The 18,745-nt window shown below is 31.2% G+C and overlaps 1 long non-coding RNA gene across 1 annotated transcript; it reads left to right on the forward strand.

The window, feature by feature from the left end:
• The first annotated feature begins 794 nt into the window (after positions 1-794).
• Positions 795-17,359, forward strand: LOC134723131 (uncharacterized). Its single transcript, XR_010107984.1, has 3 exons — positions 795-835; positions 4,536-4,669; positions 17,244-17,359. It is a non-coding gene; the product is annotated as an uncharacterized LOC134723131 (long non-coding RNA).
• The last annotated feature ends 1,386 nt before the right edge of the window (positions 17,360-18,745 follow it).

Raw genomic sequence — 18,745 nt, forward strand, 5'->3', positions numbered from 1 at the left:
GTATGTTGTGTTACATATTTTACACAAGATGATAAAAGAGTTTTTTACAGGCCCCTCCTCTATAGTCATTCATATTTCATGTTAAGTAATAACCTTATCAGTCACTATAGGTTTGTATGTTTTATGTCTTCAATAAAAACTGTTCCATTGACTTTAACTTGATCAAACCCCATTTACCACTGAGGCTACAATCAGCTGAGGATGAGATATTGATTAAGTGTTTAACTGATAGACATTTTATACCTTACTTAACTAAATTGATTTTAATTTATTTATGAAGAAAACATATCTTAATTGAACATTTATACCTCCTAGCAATGGTATAGTTTTCATACACTCTATAGCTCTGTACTCAAATTAAACTATTGCATGGGGGAATTATTCAAATTGCACCATTAAATTTTAATTTTTGGAAATACCAGCACAACAGTCTACATACTTGGAAGCAGAACCTAAAATGAAATAAGGCTGACTATGCGGTATGGGCTTTGCTCATTGTTGAAGGCCGTACTGTGAGTGACCTATAGTTGTTAATTTCCGTGTCATTTTGGTCTTTTGTAGATAGTTGTCTCATTGGCAATCATACCACATCTTCTTTTTTATATATTAACTGTAGATGTTGAATCATTGTACCTCAAATAACTTCAGTATCAGTTAACTTATTTCCAATAAAAAAAAATTAGTTGAATCTAATGTTTTCTTGTTGATAAAAAAAAAAAGAGCCGTACAAAATCTTCTCTGCAGTGCAGCTGCTATAATATTAAAGAGTAAAATGGAATGATTTTTTTAGCACCCCAAGTTAGTGAGCTGCAATTTGTCTTTATGCTTGTGAAAGGTAAGTTATAAAATTGTACTGCAATGATACATGGAAGAAAAAAGAAACAAAATACATCCAAAGCAATAACAGGACAGAGCAGACTTGGTTGGTGTGGGCTGCTTTCATGGCAATTCAAGTTACCCTTAATTCATCTAATTCCACTTCAGAAATATCAGCTCTCTGATTTTTTTTTGTGAAAATATTAAATCTATTAACTAATGTCTTGAGGCCAAATATTGTGTATGCTCTATCATAAAAAATGTGGCCAAGTTTGATAATATTTCCATCAAAATGTGTGGCCAAGTTTGATAATATTTCCTGTAATACATAGTACCTCTATCCTAATAAAACATCTATTATAGTAGATAAATATTTGTACAGGGAATTGTAATAACATCAAATTATTTCTGTTAATATTTGGTAAGTAAATAGTATATGGACAATTATCTTATTAAAATACTATTTGGAAATGGTCTTATGAGTTCATTAAACATCCCCTGGCTCTAGACCTGTATTGTGGAGCTTGTTCAAATAACTGTTAGTACACCTCTTAAGTCTGCATTCAATGTCCGTCAGACCAAACTACTGTACAGGTTAAACACTTACTTTTAAGACAAAGAACTGGGAAAGATTTACAGTTACTATTTATAAAGTAAGTTGTATGTACTCTTTGGTTTATTTTAACAAAATATTGATACTCTTATAAAGTTGAATAGTTTTATAAGTACTAATTCTTACTTTATGTGAATGCATTTGTGTCCCTTTTTGAGATTAGAACCATATATCTTTATGTTATATGAAAAATTCACAAGAATGAACTGTAACCTTATCTAATTTTTCCAATTAACACTAACAATTTACTTGATTCTTTATAAAACCCAATATATCTATTTTCTTAGATAGATATACTTTTAGGTTTGAACAATTGTCAATGAGACAGCTCTCTACCAGAAACCAAATTACATAGAAGTTAACAACTATAGGTCACAGTGTGGCCTTCAACAATGAGCAAACCCATACTGCATAGTCAGATTCAAGTTGATTGTCAGTGTAAAATATTGGTTAAAACAAAAATTTGAAAATTAATTATATGATAACAAAAATAGATGTTTTGAGATTAGATATGCACTTTAAATTTATTCATGGTGTCAAATTGTTTTAGAACCATTTGATTTTTTTCTAGAATTTCAATGAAAATCAATATGTTGATATAATTTTCTATATCAAAATGATTCCCTGTGTCAGTAACTGCGAGTACTCTCAAATCGTATTTTCTTGTTAATTCGACCTGTTGATACTGTTTATAATGCTTTTTTGTCATTTTTTATTTATATGGATCTTTGCTGTATACCAGCTTTGATTATTTGTAATATCTTCAATTTTTCACTTATTCTTACAACATTTGTATAAACTTCAAGATTATAAAAAACCGGTTTTTTCTAAAGTGAACATTGATTGGTTTAATATTTCTCAGTGTGTTTGAATTTGTTTATTAGCCTTTTGGTCATGAATGTTTGTCTCTAATATTTAATTAACTGTGCATTTGTATTCAGATATCGCAGATCAAATTTATTCGTTCATTGTGTAATCATATGTTTTTTGATTGAGTTAAGTCTGCCAATTGATATTTTATCGTATGTTTTTATATGTTGTGATGTTATGCTATTGTTTCAGAAAAAGGGAGAAGGTTTGGGCCCATTAAAACGTTTAATCCCGCTGCAAATGTTTGCACCTGTCCTAAGTCAGGAATCTGATGTACAGTAGTTGTCGTTTGTTTATGTAATATATATACGTGTTTCTCGTTTCTCGTTTTGTTTATATAGATTAGACCGTTGGTTTTCCCGTTTGAATGGTTTTACACTAGTTATTTTGGGGCCCTTTATAGCTTGTTGTTCGGTGTGAGCCAAGGCTCCGTGTTGAAGGCCGTACTTTAACCTATAATGGTTTAATTTTTGAATTGTTGTTTGGATGGAGAGTTGTCTCATTGGCACTCACACCACATCTTCCTATATCTACAATAATAGTGTTCAAAATTCATAAATCAATTAAGAGATAACAATCCAGGTTACAAACTTAAACCAAGGGAAACATGTCAATTTTAAGAGGAAATCTGACAACAGAAATACTGAACTGAAGTAAAAAAACAATTAAACAACAACTTACCTAGAGAGGAATTGTTTGATAAAACCTTGTTGCTGACTTGGTACTGGACATATTCAGATAAAATGGTTGGTTGAAACTAGTTTTATGGCTTAAGCCAAACCTCCCACTCATAGGGTATATGTAAAAATACTGCTAAAATGACAACACTACGTGACAGGAATATAGTACAAACAAACCCAAGAATGGTCGGCACAGACAAATGCATGAAAATGAATAGTATGCCTTTTGTTTTCTTTGTTTTGTTTGTTTTGGAGTCTCATTGATGTATTCCCACATCTGCTTCATTCATTTTCATTCTTATAAATTGCAATTGTTGTTCTATACCAAAGATAATAACAAGACAATTGTTAGACAAATATTTACACCAACAACAAATACACAATATTTACTTTATGTACCTTATTTTGTTTGTCAGGTAGGAAATACAATGATCCTCTTTAAAAGAGAGGTGACGGATCATATATTGACGGGACAATTAATTGTCTTTCTAAAAAAAATCGGAAAAATTTACATTTTCATTGGCATCTAATGACAATAAATTTAACAATTCATTGTCTAATTTCTAAAAAAAAAAAATTGGAAATTTTACATTTTCATTGGCATTTATGTTTTTTATTTAATGAGTTATCTAATTTATCTCCATTGATATTTCCTGAGTAAATCTAGGAAAGCACCATTATGTTTTAGTGAGTGTTTGTTTTTGATTCATGTTCTGATGTTTGATTTTAAGAGCATCCTTTGTCTTTAATGAGTATTGACATCAGTAAGTGTTTCTCTATTATCTGTTTACTAAATATTTATTATACAAATAATCACATCTCTTTGTTCCTTTGTTTTAAATGGCTCTTGGAATCTGAGTAATACAGCACAAGGCTCTTTAAACTTCATATATCGATGTAAATGTTGAAAAATTTCAAAAACTTGAATAATTACTTATTGGGCTATTTCTGTATTTTCATTAGCCTGGTACAATTGACTGCTTATGACAAATAAAAGTTCATTACTGGGAGGCATTTAATTTCTAATTAAAACTTGTTTTGTTCTGAAAACAAATATCATTACAATTGATCCGAGGTAATTCATTTATACTGTTCAAACATACGGTCCACCCTCTCTATGTTCCAAACAAACGTATTGATAAAACCCCGTGTGATCAATATTGTTATAACAAACGCTACCGTCTCAGGACCAGTCAAGTATAGCCATCGATATCACTTTAATGTTTATTGCTATTTTACCATTCACATCATTATAATTTGGAGAATTAAACTACTTGTTATTGAGTGACCCTTAAAACTATATATTTGTTATTGAAGGAATTTAATGAAGCAAGAACCGTAATATTTGTTTTTATCAATATAGATGGATTTCAGAGCTAAAATCCTGCGTACCGGTATATACTAAATGCGTTATATTGAAGTGACTTTATTCAGTTAGTTTACATATAAAGTTTGCGTTGATATAGACTTGTATCAGAGCCTAATGCATTGGATTATGAATTTGAATGAAAAGTTGTGAAATTTTTATGTTTAAAAGAAAATTTGAATTTTAGCAGGTAATCATTGTGTATCATCGTATGATGTCAAAGTGAACAGATTTATAGGAAAAGACATTAATTCATTGAGGAGGATACAATAGAGAAAAGTGTGCAGTGGCTTGATACAGGATATAGACCAGCACAATAGCAAGGTAAGCTTATAATGTGTAACAGTCTAAATCTAGTGGGCAATAATGCAGGGTCTTGCAAAGCTAGTTAGTGCAAATAAACAATTTTATATTGGTACTGTTGTTATTTTTTCTATGGTCGGGTTGTTGTCTCTTTGACACATTCCCCGTTTCCATTCTCAATTTTACTCTATTTTTAGCAGTTGCATAGGTCAAATAAAGCAAATATTTATCTAACAAACTGCCTACTGCATTTAAAATTTTAAAGCTTGCATGCTAACTTATAAAGGATAACAACAATTGCCTCTAATATTAGACAGCATAACAAAGTGGCCAATCTCAAATACACTTAATTGGAACAAACAATCATACTTACAAACATCTCTGGACAACTTAGGGTCCAAATAGCTGTACTTGGTACCAGCAACATGTTGTTGAACAGAGTTGAAAGCGCAATAATTTTAAGTAGCATTTTGAAATATTCTATATGATTTAAACAGGTTATTTCTCAACATCGTAAAAATTAAAATAGCATATAAGTCTAAAATGACAAAATTGCAATAATAAATGCAGGCAATAATTTCTGAATTTACAGTTCTTTATTCATATGATCTGCACCAGGTGACTTTGGCTCTTTTGATTTAAGTACTTTCCTTAGTTTAAGATAAAAAATATAGATTATATCAAATTTGCAGATAAGCCTTTTTTTTCTGTCATGTCTTAAACAAATGTATCTTTAAAAAATTGGATTGGGGGATATTTAAAAAGATTTTTTGTAATTCCAAGGATTTGTATACTCACTATACAAATCCTTGGTTATTCTAAGGGAAGATGTTAACGTTTGATGCAGTTTTTATGCCATGGATAGTTTGAAATCATCATTTTTTTAAAAGACTTTGGCCAAACACTTGAAAATGTAGTTAAGTTTAAAGTAATTTAACTTTAAAATTCTACCTACTTGTTGTTTCCCTATATGCGGACAAATCATGACCAATATCTTCTTGCATATGTATTTCTGTTTTGAATCTTGCTTTTTTACAATTTTTCATAATGTTATATGGCAATTATACACAATTATGCTTCCAATTTTCAAGCTAAAAGGCTGCAAGATTTTAAAGTAGACAATAGATATAGGAAGATGTGGTGTGAGTGCCAATGAGACAACTCTCCATCCAAGTAACAATTTTAAAAAAGAAAACCATTATAGGACAATGTACGGCCTTCAACATGGAGCCTTGGTTCACACCGAACAACAAGCTATAAAGGGCCCCAAAATAACTAGTGTAAAACCATTTAAACAGGAAAACCAACGGTCTAATCTATTTAAAAAAAACGAGAAACACATATAAATTATATAAACAAACGACAACTACTGTACATCAGATTCCTGACTTAGGATAGGTGCAAACATTTGCAGAGGGATTAAACATTTTAATGGTACCAAACCTTCTCCCTTTTTTCTGAAACAATAGCATAACATCACAACATAGAAAAACACACAATAAAATCTCAATTGGCAGGCTTAAATTCCCGCTTAACTCAATCAAAAACATAAATTAATAATGTTCATTTGTACACAAACAGCCTAAAAACAGGTACAATTCACCTAAATGCGGACAGGTTGTTGAATTGCCATATATGGATTTTTATTTAAGGGGCATATATAATCCTATTGTAATGGTTGCTATCATGATAAGGCAAAATGGCCCCTATGCAAATTAGCAAAGTACCCCAAATTTTGCCATATGACATGTCCAACCCACTGTGTGAATTAAGATAAACATAAGTAAGAAACTTATGTTCAGCCCACACTATTAAATGTATAAATAAGGAAAATATCTGTAAGATACATATGCTCAGCCTTGACTTCTGTCTAAAAAGGAAGATATCAGTAAGATACATATGTTCAGCCTACACATCTGTGTTAATACAGGAGATATATATGTATTATGTATGCTCAGCCCACATTTCTGTTTTGATACAGGAGATATATGTATTATGTATGCTCAGCCAGCCACATTTCTGTTTTGATACAGGAGATATATGTATTATGTATGATCAGCACACATTTCTGTTTTGATACAGGAGATATATGTATTATGTATGCTCAGCCCACATTTCTGTTTTGATACAGGAGATATATGTATTATGTATGCTCAGCCAGCCACATTTCTGTTTTGATACAGGAGATATATGTATTATGTATGCTCAACCCACATTTCTGTTTTGATACAGGAAATATATGTATAATGTATGCTCAGCCAGCCACATTTCTGTTTTGATACAGGAGATACATGTATTATGTATGCTCAGCCAGCCACATTTCTGTTTTGATACAGGAGATATATGTATTATGTATGCTCAACCCACATTTCTGTTTTGATACAGGAAATATATGTATAATGTATGCTCAGCCAGCCACATTTCTGTTTTGATACAGGAGATATATGTATTATGTATGCTCAGCCAGCCACATTTCTGTTTTGATACAGGAGATATATGTATTATGTATGATCAGCACACATTTCTGTTTTGATACAGGAGATATATGTATTATGTATGCTCAGCCCACATTTCTGTTTTGATACAGGAGATATATGTATTATGTATGCTCAGCCAGCCACATTTCTGTTTTGATACAGGAGATATATGTATTATGTATGCTCAGCCCACATTTCTGTTTTGATACAGGAGATATATGTATAATGTATGCTCAGCCAGCCACATTTCTGTTTTGATACAGGAGATACATGTATTATGTATGCTCAGCCCATATTTCTGTTTTGATACAGGAGATATATGTATTATATATGCTCAGCCCATATTTCTGTTTTGATACAGGAGATATATGTATTATGTATGCTCAGCCCACATTTCTGTTTTGATACAGGAGATATATGTATTATGTATGCTCAGCCAGCCACATTTCTGTTTTGATACAGGATATATATGTATTATGTATGCTCAGCCAGCCACATTTCTGTTTTGATACAGGATATATATGTATTATGTATGCTCAGCCAGCCACATTTCTGTTTTGATACAGGAGATATATGTATTATGTATGCTCAGCCAGCCACATTTCTGTTTTGATACAGGAGATATATGTATTATGTATGCTCAGCCAGCCACATTTCTGTTTTGATACAGGAGATACATGTATTATGTATGCTCAGCCAGCCACATTTCTGTTTTGATACAGGAGATACATGTATTATGTATGCTCAGCCAGCCACATTTCTGTTTTGATACAGAAGATATATGTATTATGTATGCTCAGCCCACATTTCTGTTTTGATACAGGAGATATATGTATTATGTATGCTCAGCCAGACACATTTCTGTTTTGATACAGGAGATATATGTATTATATATGCTCAGCCCACATTTCAGACTATACACAGGAGTTATAAGCCCACTCTTTCTTTTTAATACAGGATTTTCCATGTGATATATGATCAGTCAATTTTAGTGAATATTGATATATATGTTATGAGATGGCAAATCAATTTTTTTTTACTGTTTTATCTGATTTCTGGTATTCTATTATTAAGTTAATATTTAATCTAATTCCAGTTCAAACTATGCAATAACTCCAGTTTTTGGTCCTTTAATTTGTTTTCCGTTCTTTACTTTGAAATTCAATAACATGATGTTTACTCTGCATCACATCTCAATGGAGAATATTCCCGTAATAATTGGTATAATAAGGTTACTCTTTTTAAGTTTTCTCGTCTCTGTGGATTACACTTCGGATGGTTGATAAAGTACGTAGATTGATTATGATGCAAGTGTCAAGATTGATTTCAGTTTATTGGTAACTTTATTACACCAAATTAAATTTAAAATTTCCTCCTCCTTTGATTTCACAGTTACAGCTCTACATGTATTAAACAGAATTGATCGTCACACAATAAAGTTTAGGTAATTATCGAATAAATTTAATTATTAATTTTCTGGTATAATTGCTTAAAACTCATGAGATTAAATGACACAGAAATTCAGATAATTATGCTAGCCTAGCTAATTTTTGTACAATTTACCATTTTTGTACATTTTGTTGAGATAAGATCTATAGGTGTTTTGTTTAGCAGGTTAAATAATTTAACTTAATGTATTTCTATCTGATGACTTATTCAACAGTTTAGTTGTCAGGTTGCTAGTTCTCTGTAGAATTGATTTAGGGAAAGGTCCTGGCTTTGGCTAATGACTTAAGGAAAGATCCTAGCTTTGAATATTTACTTAGAAAAGGGTCTTAGCCTTAGCTATTATAAAGGGACGCTATATCCTTGACTGTTACTGAGAAATTGTCCCAGCTTGCCTAGTACAGACAACAATTTGTAAGGAAAGTCATGTTACCAAGTTTCCTCTCTGTGCTGAGATGTTGAAGGGGAGATAATTTGAATAATGCTGGTAGTATTGGATAGGCTCTTTGTTTTGTTGAGTGTGTATTGTGATTTTGTGTCATTTATACACCATTATCCTCACTTTTCCTTGGTTAATCTGGAAACTTGGAGATGAAGGAGTAGGTCCCATAGGGTTGGATTTTTACTGTATTAAAGTAGATACAGTCACTTTCTTACTTTCATAACACCCTTAAAACAAAGTTAGCATACAGCTTGCAGACCTGCCAACTTCAACACTTAATATTGAGACTATTGTTTGACTCTTAAAACCCTCTATTATATAATCTGAATACCTCAAAATAGATTTCCATTGGAGTTAAAGTGGTATTAAAACCTATAATCCATCACTCAAACTCATAGTTTGTTAGATAAAAAGCTTGTATGACACGTTAAGAGATGCATTTGAGTCCTCTTGTGCTAAAAGTCCCCCATCAAGACTTTTTGTGCTTATACAGCAGGAATAACATTGGTTCAATGATGTATCCATAGTAACTAAGTACTGTTTAGTTGTAAACTATGCAACTTTCTAGATTTTATTTTATACTGAAATTACTCTTTTAAAAAGTCATATATTGAGGTTAAATATACTATTCAAGGGACAACCAAGAAGACATATATGTCGTAAATTCCAGTGTTTTAACATACTTTTTCTCAAAATAAACTAATTCAACTTATTTTCACCCAAACTTTATTTAGTGTCTGACCCTTTGGACCTGACCTTGTGCCAATATTTTTTTAATTTTAGATGCAAGTTTTACATGTTTTCAACGATTTATATTAGCTTTATTTTTCCACTCTTAAAATAATGCAAACTAATTTGTTTTTTTTCCTCATCCTGATCATGTATGAAGATGAATATTTTAAGCAAACAGCAATCAATCACTCAATGTTGCATAATATTGTTTTTTTTAAACAAATATTTTAAGGTTGGCCCGAAATGCAGATTCTGCTTTCTGAAATGAAGTTTTAAGAGATGTAATTTTAATTAGTTTATCTGACTGCATGTTGCCCTGTATACAGTATCATTAGAAGAAGATTTTACATAAAGTCTCCATTATTCCATGTTATATATATGATATCTCAATTATTATATAACACTGGCTCTGACAATCAACTGTTAAATGAGTTTTATTTAAGAGTTGAATGCTTCTTTTTGTAACTTTATTGGGGTGTAAAAGCGTTGACCGAAGTACATTTTGTATGAAGCGCGGAAGCGCTTCATACTAAAAATGTGCGCACGGTCAACGCTTTTACAACCCTATAAAGTTACAAAAAGAAGCATTCAATACTTATAATTACATTTTTTAGCTATGATCATGAAAACACGAATTTTATAAATTTTGTATTTTATTCACTTGTGCACTTTATTGTGGGACCACGTGCTATCACGAATAAAAAGTTTTATTGAGTGATGCAATTGCTTACGGAATAACACGTGATGTGCAGTTAGCCTATCAAAATAAAGTATTATAACGAAACATACATCTAATGTAATTATATGTATATGTTACATCTAATGTGATTTAATGTCCTATTTAGCAATCTATGACAGTTTACTAGCTGTCATCTACTCTTATAAGATTTTACTTATTTTTTTATTTTTTTTGTCCTCGCCTGAAATTTCTCCTTTCTGTCCTGATAGGAATCAGGTAGCAAGTTATGTTACTCCTTGGGCAGTATAGGACTTAGGATGAACTTATAGATAACAAGAGGCAGTTTCTCTGCTACAATCTCTTTAAATCGCAATATATTTAGAGAATTGCAAAATGAAAAAAGGGAACAAGCAACAGGTTATGTATCATCCCAAAATTGAGTTCACAAATGTATTGTGTTTCACTTTTACCTGTATTTTACTTGGACATCTTCAATACTATAATGCTATAGATTTAAAACAGCTTACTTCTGAGCTTATATATTTTTATTGTATGAACTAATGGCCATAATTTGCAGATAATGTTTTAAGTGGACTCCCTCAAGAGTTATGCCCCATAATAAGGCATTATACAGATACTGTGATATTAAACTTCTTTGTATGGAAGTTGAGAAAAAAACAGGGGTAGATAATCTCCAACTCTAATCTTGTAACCCATAGAAACAATCTTCTAATTCATATAAAAGAATTTAATTTACTCTGGAGTCTGGATTCACTTTTTTTCTTGGTTACCAATTTTTGTGGATGAAGTAAAACTCACAGATATATGTTTATGTAATTTATACGTGTTTCTCGTTTCTCATTTTTTAAAATAGATTAGACCGTTGGGTTTCCCGTTTGTATGGCTTTACACTAGTAATTTTTGGGGCCCTTTATAGCTTGTTGTTTGGTGTGAGTCAAGGCTCTGTGTTGAAGGCCATTTATTGACCTATAATGGTTCACTTTTATAAATTGTTATTTGGATGGAGAGTTGTCTCATTGGCACTCACACCACATCTTCCTATATCTATATTAAATTTCCTGGTTTTGCCCACAGGCACTTGTCTCAAAAAAAAAATCCTATATACCTTAATATAACACAAGGTACTTAACTAAATTTTTGAATAATGACACCCAGTCCCAAATTCCCGTTGTTTGTTTTATTTCTCGGTTGTCAAACCTATTTAAACTTAATATGCCGTAAATCTAAATTGATTTATCTACACAATGGTATATGACACGACTATCATTGTTGTCGGGATCATTAGTAGCAGGCCTCAGAAGTCTGTCAATGGGATGTGTTTTGCATTCGTCTCAATTTTTGGCAACACCCAGTACGCATGTAATTTTATACTGGTTTCTCATTGGTCAATCGTCTGGCTAAAAATAAATGTGGGAAATTTTGGTCAATTTATAGCTCTACATTAGTGTCGTTGTGTACACGTGTGTTTCATAACAAACTTATTTGGGTTTGTTTCACATAATCTGTAAAGAATTTACAATAAAGGTAATAATTCATAGTCAGAGGGAAGCTGACAGTTTTTACTTTAATAATTTTTTATAATAATTCAATCACTGCGGGCTGGGTGTTGCCAAAAATTGAGACGAATGCAAAACACATCCCGTTGACCGACTTCTGAGACCTGCTACTAATGATCCCGACAACAATGATAGTCGTGTCATATACCATTGTGTAGATAAAGCAATTTAGATTTACGGCATATTAAGTTTAAGTAGGTTTGACAACCGAGAAGTAAAAAATAACGGGAATTTGGGACTAGGTGCCATTATTCAAAAATTTAGTTAAGTACCTTGTGTTATATTAAGGTATATAGGGGAAATTTTTTTTGAGACAAGTGCCTGTGGTTTTGCCAAAGTCTTCGTATAAGCCTCAAGAAAATTTATTATTTGTTGACCTTTTAATTTTGTTGTTCAACTTTACCAACAAAAGCCACAAAAATAGGTATCAAACGAATAATAATGAATCCACAGTAAACACTATCATGCTTTGCAGTGGACCAAATGAATCTTTGCATCATACTGTTTGTTTTGGTTCTATTTTAATAAGACCATTAAACAAGTGTATGATACATGCTGTTTTCCCCACCATGATAGTTTACAGACAACAATCCACATTATCCAATTACAGACCATTAAGATCCTGGGAGGTTGCAGGTACTAATCAATTTTAATTCCAACGTAACTCATCCTTAGAATGACAATAATAGTCCTGTGAAGTCACTTCATTTAAAACAAGTCAATACCACACAATAATTGTTTAATGATTTTTAAGGATATTTTTGTTTCATCACACTGTGCTCTTTTCATTCTAACATGTAAATCAGACTTGGTAATTGTTTTAAATTATCATGTTTTGAGCAAGAAGAACTTCTTTTTATTCATCCAGATTTAATAATATTGTTCATCTTTTTTCCTAAACTATTGGTTTAAATTTGAGAGATCTTGCTGGAGTCTTTATTATATTGAAAAGATTTGAGTTTTGCTGAAAAGTACGATTTTGTTTCTGACTGAATCATCCTAAACACAAGAAGGTCATCAACAACATGAAAAAAATTAAGGTAATTTGTGAGGCATAGGGGTGATGATATAATAAATCACTCAATCTTAGTAAGCTGTAGATACTCTAACTTAAAGCAGATAATCAGAACAAAGCATCACTGTCTTCTTCAAAGATATGCACAACATTCTGATTCAAGATAGCAGCAAACAAAAAAAAATGGCAGATACATTAAATATTACAAAAGTGAAATAATTTTAACCTTTCAGAGAAACTAAAATTATATTTGCATGTTGTTGATAAATCTTCATATGATTGAGATTGAAATCCAGCTTCAATAATAGAAATAAACTGTTGCACAGTAGATGTCTTTGGATTTACTATAGATATCTAAATAAACCATGTGTCTCTATGTTAACACCTGTCAAAGAATGTCTGCTGTCCAGTAAGTGTCTTTTGGTTTCACTGCAGGTATTTAGATAGAATGATGTGTCTCTATGTTAACATCTGCCAAATAATATCTGTTACCTGGTAGGTGTCTTTTGGTTTCACTATAGATATCTAGATAGAATGATGTGTCTCTATGTTAACATCTGCCAAATAATATCTGTTGCCTGGTAGGTGTCTTTTGGTTTCACTATAGATATCTAGATAGAAAGAAGTGTCTCTATGTTAACATCTGTCAAGTAATATCTGTTGCCTGGTAGGTGTCTTTTGGTTTCACTATAGATATCTAGATAGAATGATGTGTCTCTATGTTAACATCTGCCAAATAATATCTGTTACCTGGTAGGTGTCTTTTGGTTTCACTATAGATATCTAGATAGAAAGAAGTGTCTCTATGTTAAATTCTGTCAAGTAATATCTGTTGCCTGGTAGGTGTCTTTTGGTTTCACTGTAGATATCTAGATAGTAAGAAGTGTCTCTATGTTAACATCTGTCAAGTAATATCTGTTGCCTGGTAGGTGTCTTTTGGTTTCACTGTAGATATCTAGATAGAAAGAAGTGTCTCTATGTTAACATCTGTCAAGTAATATCTGTTGCCTGGTAGGTGTCTTTTGGTTTCACTGTAGATATCTAGATAGAAAGAAGTGTCTCTATGTTAACATCTGCCAAATAATATCTGTTACCTGGTAGGTGTCTTTTGGTTTCACTGTAGATATCTAGATAGAAAGAAGTGTCTCTATGTTAACATCTGTCAAGTAATATCTGTTGCCTGGTAGGTGTCTTTTGGTTTCACTGTAGATATCTAGATAGAAAGAAGTGTCTCTATGTTAACATCTGTCAAGTAATATCTGTTACCTGGTAGGTGTCTTTTGGTTTCACTGCAGATATCTAGATAGAAAGAAGTGTCTCTATGTTAACATCTGCCAAATAATATCTATTACCTGGTAGGTGTCTTTTGGTTTCACTATAGATATCTAGATAGAAAGAAGTGTCTCTTTGTTAACATCTGCCAAATAATATCTATTACCTGTAGATGTCTTTTGGTTTCACTATAGATATCTAGATAGAAAGAAGTGTCTCTATGTTAACATCTGTCAGATAATATCTGTTACCTGGTAGATTTCTTTGATTGTTTGTTATATCATTGCAGTGAACCTCATATCTTCCTTTATTAATATGTAATATTAAACATGGAACATAGTCATACATCCTCATAATTGTTGAGGAAATATTCTATTTTACTCCGGAGATTTCTAGAACTAGTCTAGATACCATCAGTGGTATTTAGTTTTCAATGTTTCGATGCTAATCATTATCTTTTTAGTACTAAATGGCACTTTTACATGACATTGTCTAATTCATGCGGGTGCTTTAAACTTTCTCTTGTTATTTGTTTGTTAGCACCACAATAGAACAGTTAGGAAAATAACATTTGTTTCAGCAATTCACAAGTGGGTGTTGTTTGTATTGTAACAATTACTTCCTATGGAATAAAACTTCTATATAAAATAGATAATAAATAAATTGATAAAAAAAGACGCAGAGGAAATATATTGCAGTTATTATAATGAAAAGTCTATTTGTTTGAAGTCTACTTTTATGATCAATAACAATACTATAAGACAGTACCATGCACTTAAATATGAGGAGTAAAAAGAGCCTATTAAACATCTTTTATATACTGGCAAAAGGAAATCTTGTATTTCTGTTTAGACAATGTTTGTCTGTGCTTATTTGATTAGATGTGGTCCATTAAAGTGGAAAATTAAGACTTGTTCCTCAAGAAGAAAGAGCAATTATGTATCCAAACAAGTTATGAATATCTAATTCTAGTTTTAATTGAAAATCTATTATTTTTCCCCATAGAACTTAATTATCTGCAAACAATATCATCAAGATTTAAAAAATTAATGGCCTCTATTATGGCCTGTAGATAAGAATCTTGACAGAGTTATTTGCCCTTATTTGGATCTTAAATGTTTTATGCCATAGGTTGAAGTATTGGGTTTACATAAGAGATAATCTTGATCTCAATCTACTATAAATGAATTAGTTTTTGTAATATTCTGAAATAACTGTTTAGGGAAGAACAAAGATTTAATAGTAGATACTGAAAAACATTTATTATTATCAGATTTCAATTTTGCAAAAAAAAATGTATTAAGAGGAAAGAAAATACCAAGAGGACAATAAAAAAACACATTAAATTAAAGATAAGTTCATGAAACCCTACATAAAAGCCATATGAAATATATAAAAACCTGTTGTTCAGTCATTGTCATTTGTTGTTTTGGTTCTTAAGTTTCTTGGTTTTTTTTTATATAGATAAGACAATTGGTTTTCCTTTTTTAATTATGTATATATAATCCTAGTCATTTTGGGGTCCTTCAGAGCTTGCTGTTTGGTGTGAGCCAAGCCTCTGTGTTGAAGGCCATACTTTGACTTATAAATGTTTACTTTTACACATTGTGACTTAGAAGGAGAATTGTCTGATTGTCAATAACACCAAATCTTATTTATACCTGGGTTGAAAGGTCTCATTACAATTGGATTTTGGTTTCTATTGAAGTTCTGTACAAGTTTAAATGTAATGTCACATGGACCTAAAATTATTATCAAGAATTCTCAAACTTGTAAATATTTAATAATGTTGTTTTAATAGGACCAAAAGTAAATTACTTCATGTATGTCAATGTAAAATTCAGACAAAAACTGCACAGAATAAAAGCAGGGGAAAAACCATCAAAACTCAAAAAAGAATACTTGTTTTAAAATAGTGTAAATCATAAAGCCATGTTTAGCATTGCCGTCAAAGGTTTTAGAATTATGACTCATTTATTAAAGTATTTTTTATATCACTAGACCCTTTGGGATTCAGGTCACATCTCTTTTATATAAACACAGTCTAGATGATAATAAACACAGATTTTCTCTACTTTTTACTATTCCCTCAAGTTTTCTGTGGAATTGTTTAATTCAGTCATTTTGTCTTCTTTAATTGACTTGTAGCCTTGTAAAGTTAGGTTGAAAACATAAATGTACAACATTTTATTGCAGATTTTTTTTCAGCTAAGATTACACTGTTTGGGCAGATGGATCAATGAATGATACATTACTTTAATAATGCCCCTTGTGGCTCTCCATACTTTTAACAAACAGTTTCCTACACAGAGTGAAGGAAGTAGTCTGTAATTTGTTTTTGTGCTAATTTTGGAAGAAAATCAAAATAATTAAAGCATAAAATGTGTAATTTGGTAAATTGAGTGCCATCTGGTGGACGTTATTTTTGTTGACAGTGCCGATCGGTGAATTGATGATGACCAGGATAAGCTTTATAGATTGTTTATTACTTTTTTACACAACAGTCTCTATTGTAAATGGGATTTTTTTGCCATTTGATGGATTAATTACTGAAAAGCTGATTTTTTTATAACCTCTAAATAATTGAAATGGAGGTAATATGAAAGCTTTGGTTGTGAGCAGCAGACAATGGTAGCCATATTGTTTGGATGGTAATTAATTAAAAAAGTTAAAAATAGCAAATTTTATAATAAAAATAGCATGATATTGCCATACACCTAAAAAGGATTTGCTGACTATTCAAGTGCACCTGAGAATTTACCCAAGCTGGGGGTTCTTATTATACCAAATTATGTCTGAGCTCACAAGCTTAAGACCGTTTATTTGCTGAAACTAATTTGTAATGATTAGAAAAAATTGTCTTAATCATAATTATACAAATTCCACTAAGAGATACATTAAAACTGCATGCAAATATTTATTAGAATTTTATTGATTTCTTTTAAATTATTACAGGTGTTATTTCAATACAAAGATAACCAGCACATAAAATATGAGGAGGGAAATCTAAAGATTGAACAACATAAAACCACCTAAAGCTCACTGCACTAAGGGGAGAAATAAAGTGTTGTGCTTTTAAGTATGTATTATTGTTTAATGGTAATGAGGGTGGACATTTTCATCAATGTAAAACCACCTAAAGCTCACTTCACTAGGGGTGAAATAAAAGTCTGGTGCTTTTAGTATGTATGATTGTTTATAAGTTATTAGGATGGACTGTTGCTTTTAATATAAAAAAAATTGAGAATGGAAATGGAGAATGTGTCAAAGAGACAACAAACCAACCATAGAAAAAAAGCAGAAGGTCACAAACAAGTATGTATTATTGTTTATAAGTAATGAGGGTGGACTGTTGCTTTTAAGTATGTATTTTCTTTTATTTTTAATGAGGGTGGACATTTTTATAAACATAAAACCCTATTGTTTAACCATATGTAGAAGATTAGTAGCTAGAGATAAGGGTAAAACTTAATGTAGTTCAGAAAAAACTCTTATAAAGAACCATCAAGATTTGGTGAGAGATTGATTGAAATGAACTATCGTCAATATGCCTTTGTTAAAGTTAGGATGCTCGGTACAGTAGGTTTGGGCGTGTTTCTTCAATCGATGAACATCAATATAATCCAGTGAATAAAAACAAAGACCTAGTATTTTTAAAATAGAAGATTTTGACACTATCAACCTATAATTGTACTTTGATATTATCATTTAAATCTTTGATAAATCTTTGATAATTCTTTCCATTTCAATTTCCTTTTGATATTGGCAATTTCAAAATTTAAATTTGAAAGTTAACATAAATTTATTTGTAAATCAGGTTTTTATGTCATGGTCCTTGATTCAATGTCAAAAACTTTATCATCTTGCTGACTTATTGAACATCTGAACAAATATGATTATTTGCTTTTTTGCTGCTCAATATGATCATATTCTCAGGTACATCTGTTCTGGTATAAAAATTACTTTGGAAATTTTCACTTATTTTGAGTGAATAATTATTCTCTCAAATCTGAAACCTTTAGATTTACAAAGTTATATCTGCTCTCATAAGATTCCTGTTACCAGTCATATAAAATTAAATTGCTATTCATGTTCAATATTTATGGGAAACCTATATTGATGAACTAAATAAAATTTTCGGTGTAAATAGCCAATTTCCGAGATAAATGGAAAAATTATTGACTTTTATCATGCCAATCTACCACCTTATAATTCTGTTTCTCAGAAAATTAATACAAGTTTAGATAAGACACCCTGCGGTGTTTAAAACATGGGTAAACACTCTGAGAAATGGGAATCAGATCCAGACTTTCTGTTCCCTAAAGTATTCATACAAAGTCTCGCCATTTATAACCACATATAGTCAAGATATCTCAATCACTAATGGCTACAATAAACAAGGTTTCCGTCATCAACTGGAACTTCGGCAGTTCTAATTTCTTGAAATATTGATAATA

Source organism: Mytilus trossulus, chromosome 6 (genome assembly GCF_036588685.1).
Source record: "Mytilus trossulus isolate FHL-02 chromosome 6, PNRI_Mtr1.1.1.hap1, whole genome shotgun sequence".
Lineage (NCBI taxonomy): Eukaryota > Metazoa > Mollusca > Bivalvia > Mytilida > Mytilidae > Mytilus > Mytilus trossulus.